We start from the raw sequence: 6,384 nt of genomic DNA on the forward strand, positions 1-6,384 counted from the left end.
CTTTTCCAATTATCCAACAGCCCAACTCCCTTAAACCTCAACCCACTAACCTAAAATACCCAATTCCCTCCCTTTCAGCCGCCCAGGCCCAAGAACAGGCGGCCCATTCCTCTCCCATTCCCTTTTATTAATTCCCAGCAGCCCAAATCCCCATCTCAACTCTTTCAGCCCACCAAATCAATTCCCAAGCCCAAAACGCCGACCCGGTTTCCCCTATCCGACCCACGCGACCCAACTCCCCTTCTTCTTCCTCAAATAACCCACCCGACATTCCCAAAAATCCCCCAGAAAACAGAACCCAGCAAAAACCCCTCCCCCAGACGCGAAACTCGCGTCTCCCTCACGCCGCGACCCCTCAAACTCACGCGTCTCCCCACGCCATCCTCTCTCTCCTCGTCTCTCTAGCGCGTGGAGGAGCGATGCAGTGCAACGGAAACCTGCATTTCTGCTCCTCCGTACGCGGCCGCGCAGTGAACACAAGGCGACAAGCTTTCGTCCTTCCAAGCGGGAGATTGCTCCACGTCGCCTTGCAAGGACGCCTAATTCATCTCGACCCTCCACCTCTTTCCCGCTCGATCTCTTTTGGATAAGGTTTGAGGGTTTTCGGATTTGAAATTCGAAATGGGCCTGAAAGAAATCCTCCCGCCTCTCTCTTCGAAACCCTAATTTATTCTCCTATATAAACCCCCCACCCCTCTCCAAAACGGGGGGTTTTAGAATTTTGAGCGTTGGAATTCCTGTGGGAAAAATTCTGAAAAAAGCTTCGTGTTTGTTTTCTGTCTGTTATAGTAGAGCAGCCGAGATTTCAGGTTGGATTTTCGAAAATAGAAGTTCAACACGAAGAACAGTTAGATTTTTGAGTTAGACTTTTGGGAGGGTAGAAATTCTGGGTTGGAAAATTTTCGAAAAAAAAAGAAGAAACATTCTGGCTTTTTTTTTCTTTCTGTCTGTTGTAGAAGAACAGAAGGAGAATTTTCGGAAAATATTTTGGCTTCTTTTCTGTTTGTCGTAAGAAGAACAAGGAGAAATAGGAGTATAAGAGAAGAGTGAGTGAAACTACGAAAGGGGGGGAGGTTTTTGGGTTGAGAAATTTTTAGAGAGTCGGAAATTTTGGAGCAAAGAGGCTTCGTTCTTTTTGNGGGGGGGGGGGGGCGATTAGCGTTCCAGTTTTGAGAGTTTCGGAGTCGAAAAGCCTTCGCTTCAGTTTCGAGTACGACATCGTATTCTTGTTCCGGTGATACTAAGTTCGCGGTGGATGTCGTTGCTTCCTGCTCGCTTCCGTCCCAGTTTTGCTGCTCCTCAAGAGGTAAACAACTCATTTATGTAATTCTTTCGCCCCATCTTATCTCTTCGTTCTGTTTTCCGGTTTCAAGAATATCCTTGTTTTTGTTGTCGTCGCTTTGTGCTTTGAATGCTGCTGCTGTCTATAAAGTTCGTTTTGTTTCGTTCGTTTTGGATTAAATGCGTAAAAATGTTCGAATGAGAGTATGTATGGCTTGTTTGCTGGGAATGTAGGTTGTGTTATACTTGTTGGGTTTGGTCCGAGGTCGAGATGTGTCCTATCGTGTGTTATGTTTCTGCTCGTTTGGTGCTGCTCATCTGTTCGTTGCGAGTTTTCATGGCGTAGATTTTGTCGGTCTTGACTTTGTTCTGTTTTGGTGAGGGCCACCGACTGTTGGCATAGTTGGCCGAATGAAAAAATTTCATGTTAAAATTGTTAGCTATATTAGGTTGGTTTCATGTTAATCAGTTTTGGATTCAAATTTGTGCTTCATATGTTACTGTTTACTTATTTGCTCCGAAAATCCTGAATAGTTGTTGTTGTTGTCAAGCTGATCTCTCACAATGCGTTTTGACTCCAAGTTTTCATCATCGTAATCTTTTAGAAATTGGTATATGTATTTTTGTTTCTTAAGGTGATTTCCCACATGTTTAGCTTTTCATCTCTTTGGGTTCTCTTGAATTTTCGCAACAGTTTATGTTTGTTTTAACTTCGGTTTATCCTTTGTCGCATCAACATCGTTGTGTTGTCATTCTGATGAGATCGAAATTTGTCCTCTTATTTAGTTGTCTATGTTAATCTCTTTTGGTAGGTTTTATGTTAGTTTGAGAGTTGGTGTTGATAACTTTATTGAATGTGGTACATGAATACATCCTCCAGTATTTCCAGTTTTGCTAAAAATGGATATGGATATACGTTTTTTTATTTATTTATTTTTTCCTTTAAATTGTACTCTTTTTTTTTTCCTAATTTGCTATTTCTATGTTGGCTACTAACTAATACTAGTAATCTTATGTGACTTTGTATATCTTATTTATCTTATTTTCTTTACTTATGTTAGTTGGATTATATATTAATTTTTATTTACTTTGTGGCATGTGAAAACTCCTCTCGAGCCCATTTTCGAGATCCCATTCTCTTCCTTGCCTTCGGAAGAGCCACAAAGGCTCAAAATTCCTCTCACTCGAGTCGCAAATTCGAATGCCCTGAAGATTGAAGAGATTCGAAGAAAACAGATTAGAGGACTCCTCGATTTTCTTTATATTTTGTATTTTATTTGTAATGGGCATAAGCCCTGTCGTTTTAATTTCTTGTATTTTATTTTACATGTTTAGACTAGGACAGGTGGAAAATGGGTCAGAAACCCCAAAACAGGTGGGTCCAATTTCGGTCAAGGCGAACAGAACCCGAAACTTGGACCCAAATCTCTATCTCTCTCTTTACTACTTGCTTGCGTGTTTTAGTTTAAATACCGTTAGCATAGGGTTAGAAACTCCAACCCCGCCGAACACCTTTCGCTTTATCGAACTCAAAAAATTAAAACTGAATCTCAAAACAATAAAATGTCAATTCGCAAGTTTGCCTAGAGTAAAAATTTAAAAAGTTTAGTTTTAAACGGAATTTTAAAGCAATAATGTCTTATTAAGTTTGTTTAAGGATTGAGAAATCTAACTTTAAAAAATTTCGCAAATTGTTAAAATGAATAGTCAAATTGTTAATCGTCGGAAAACCGCATTTATCGGAGTGTCTTAGGTGCCTTCAACACCTTCCTAAGACACTAATAAGAATCCCGAACCCTTAAAAGTTTTCAAACAATTTTCTGTTTAATTATTTGAAAACAAGTTTTCTTAATTTTTCTTAAAAATTAAGTGGCGACTCCTAAAAGTCGAAAATAAAACAAACGCTTTTTCGAAATTATTTTTTTGATAAAACAATAAATGAATAACTTATACTTTACCTCTTTTTTATGTTAAGAGTTTTCCCCTATAACTTATATTTAGGTTGTGTATTTATGTGTATATTATTTTTATGAAAGAAAATATTGTATTTATAAGTTTCTTATGAAGTCTTTCCCAACAACAAATTGTTTCTTGGCATCCATATGATAAGATGATCTAGTGATATAACCCATGTTAAATAGGTGTTGTATGATTTATTTATTTATTTTCCACCTCCTTCACTTTTGATGACCAACCTCTCAAAATTTTATGATTTTGGTTGGTTGATTAACGATCATATCATTTTTTTTTCTCGGTTGAATAAAAATATTTGATCTAGACAATTATACAGACATTTGAGTGTGATTATAAACTAAGAAATCTATTTGACAGGTACGAAAGCTTGATAGTGGCTAATTAGCACCAAACTGTTGGTTGATATACCCTCTGTATTCTCCAATTTAAACTTCCAGTTTAATCATGGTCTCTCCTAGAAAGATTATCAATCGAATTAAATAGAAGACTATAATTAATGTTTTGAGATGTAGAAGTACATTGTATATCTAATAAGTAAGAACAAACATAATATGATATTCGGCGTTATTTCTAGGTTTAAGGATATGTAATTATGTTAATCTTCTTTTTTTTTTATATCTTTTAACGTTTAATATATATAGCTCAATTAAATAATTTTTATGTATAACATTGAAGTTATAAATATACAGTTGAATAATAATAATAATAATGATAATAATAATAATAATAACAATAATATGGGATACATGTGCAAAACATGTGCCGGGATACTAATATACAAAATAAGTAAATGTGAATTATAACATTCATTTTAAATTTAATTCTATGTTATACGGTTTTCGGAAGATAGTTTTTTCTTTTCAATTCATGAACCTATAATATATACTTAAACGATTCCAATGCGAAGCACATTAATGGACAATAACATATATCAAGAAGTTTTAGAACGCCTCTTTACTTTCTTTGGTCGGTAAACAATAAACCGCTAGCTATAAATTGGGAATATATACAATAGAATCTCAAGAAAGATATATAAAAGAATTATATATTCTTCGAGTCTCTAAAGTGATAACTTATAGATATAGGTTCACTCCAACGGCTAGCTAACGACTAGTTAGACTTTCAGTATTTACTAAATACTAAGCCGGTGTAAGAACTAATATTAGGCAAAAAAAATTAATAATAGCTAACGACTAGTTAAATCTCAAGAAATACTTTCAATTAGTTATTTTACAGGATCACACTATATAAGAAAGTCAAGTCATTCCATAAGACCTAAACCTTATAAACTAGCTCACTTTTTGTTCAAACGAAGTAACAATCATGGATGTCCAAAGCTCTAAGCTTTTCAAGGGAGATTGGGAAGGAAGTAGAATCTCTCATGTCACGACGATTATGGACCTTCATATAGATGTTATGGTTGACATTCTTTCACGGTTGCCAATAAAGTCAATTTTTTGTTGTAAGATTGTTTGTAAGCTCTGGTATCATCTTCTGACTTCCGACCCTTTGTTTTGGAAAATGTATTACAAAAGATCATCTTATTTTCCCAACATTTGAATTTCGATAAATCACTCAGTCCGGTTACTTGTGGAACTCAAAGATGATGTTTCTCACCCCCTAAACAAAACCATTCTGTTGAGCCCTAGGTTTCACCTTCCCCCAACTTTATATAGACAAAACTTGATATTAGTTAGTTCATGTAATGTGTTCATTTGTTTGTTTAATGGTTTGAGGCATAGCGTAAATCATTTGGTTTACATTAGCAATCCTCTTTTGGGTGAATATTTCGAGGTTAAATTGCCCGAATGGGACAAAAGAATTGACTGTGTTGCTTATGCATTTTGCTTTAGTGAAAACTCTAGACAATATAAAGTATTGAGATCAGTAGTTATAAGTTTGAGGGACGTCCACATATATCAGAGTTGGAGGTTTATGCTCTTAGATTTGATGAGAGAAATGTGGGTGAAGTTCCAGAACCTCTATGCGGACCATTTTGTAAGGCTAATATCAATGGTATTGTTCATTGGTTGAATTCGGAAAAAAATGACAGCATTTACTCCTTTAACAGTTGGACAGAAGAGGTGAAGTCACTTTTAGCTCCGCGTGGTCTGACAACGTCATCCTACGGCTTGACAGTAGTAGAGTTAGGGAATTGTCTATGTTTGTGTGATCATACTTACCATAGTGAGTACGTTGATATATGGTGGATGAAAGAGTATGAAATCGCTGAATCTTGGACTAAAGATTTCATTTGGAAGGACACTATTCAACCAGATATCAGTTGTGATAGATTTATACCAATCTCAATTTTGAAAGATGGAGAAATATTAATGCAAAGGTATCGTGGTACACATGTAGTTTCTTACAACCCAAAAGAAAATAAGTTTACGATGGTTGAGGTGTACCCTGTATTTGCAGGGACTAGCTACATCCCAAGTTTTTACTCACTCAAGACTGTTATTGGGGAGAGTTTACAAGTCTCATATGCTTATCCGAAGGTTGAGATAGTTTAAATATTTAATTTGTCTTATTTCCTCCTGGATATTTTGTTTTGCTACTATGTGTCATCTAGCTTATGATCGGTCAACTTTACTGTTTTGCGAATGCTTTTGAGTTATGGTATGTCATTTTTTACTGTTTAATGGATGCTTTTGAGTTATGGTAGTACAACTCTGTCTCTACATGCGTGCAAAACATATATACCTTGTCCATTTTTAAGGTTTCTATTCATTTTGTTCAATTCATTCTGCACTTGTCCGAATAGAACAAACTAAGGAACAAAATGTACAATGTGGAATATATGAATGATCAATCTATTGTTTTATAAAATATATAACCCCTAAAATTAAAATAACTTTTATATAACATGGAACAGTTGAAAACGTAAGAATAATAGTGCACAAAGCCTATCAACTTGAAGAACTTTGCGAAATTCATGCTCCTAAAATAAATTACACTAATTACTTATAGCGTAAAAAGAATCATTATCACACAATAAAAAAATTAAGTGTCAAAATTATTTTTCTAAAATGTGATTATAAAGTCATGTCAATATACTGATATGAAAATTTTCTATACTCTATAAGAATATAGGCATAATAAAAAGCAAGAAAAGGCAATATGCAC

The 6,384-nt window shown here is 35.3% G+C and overlaps 1 pseudogene; it reads left to right on the forward strand.

The window, feature by feature from the left end:
* The first annotated feature begins 4,578 nt into the window (after positions 1 to 4,578).
* Positions 4,579 to 5,771, forward strand: LOC114077315 (annotated as a pseudogene).
* Positions 5,772 to 6,384: the final 613 nt, after the last annotated feature.

This window comes from Solanum pennellii, chromosome 5 (assembly GCF_001406875.1).
Source record: "Solanum pennellii chromosome 5, SPENNV200".
Classification (NCBI taxonomy): Eukaryota; Viridiplantae; Streptophyta; class Magnoliopsida; order Solanales; family Solanaceae; genus Solanum; species Solanum pennellii.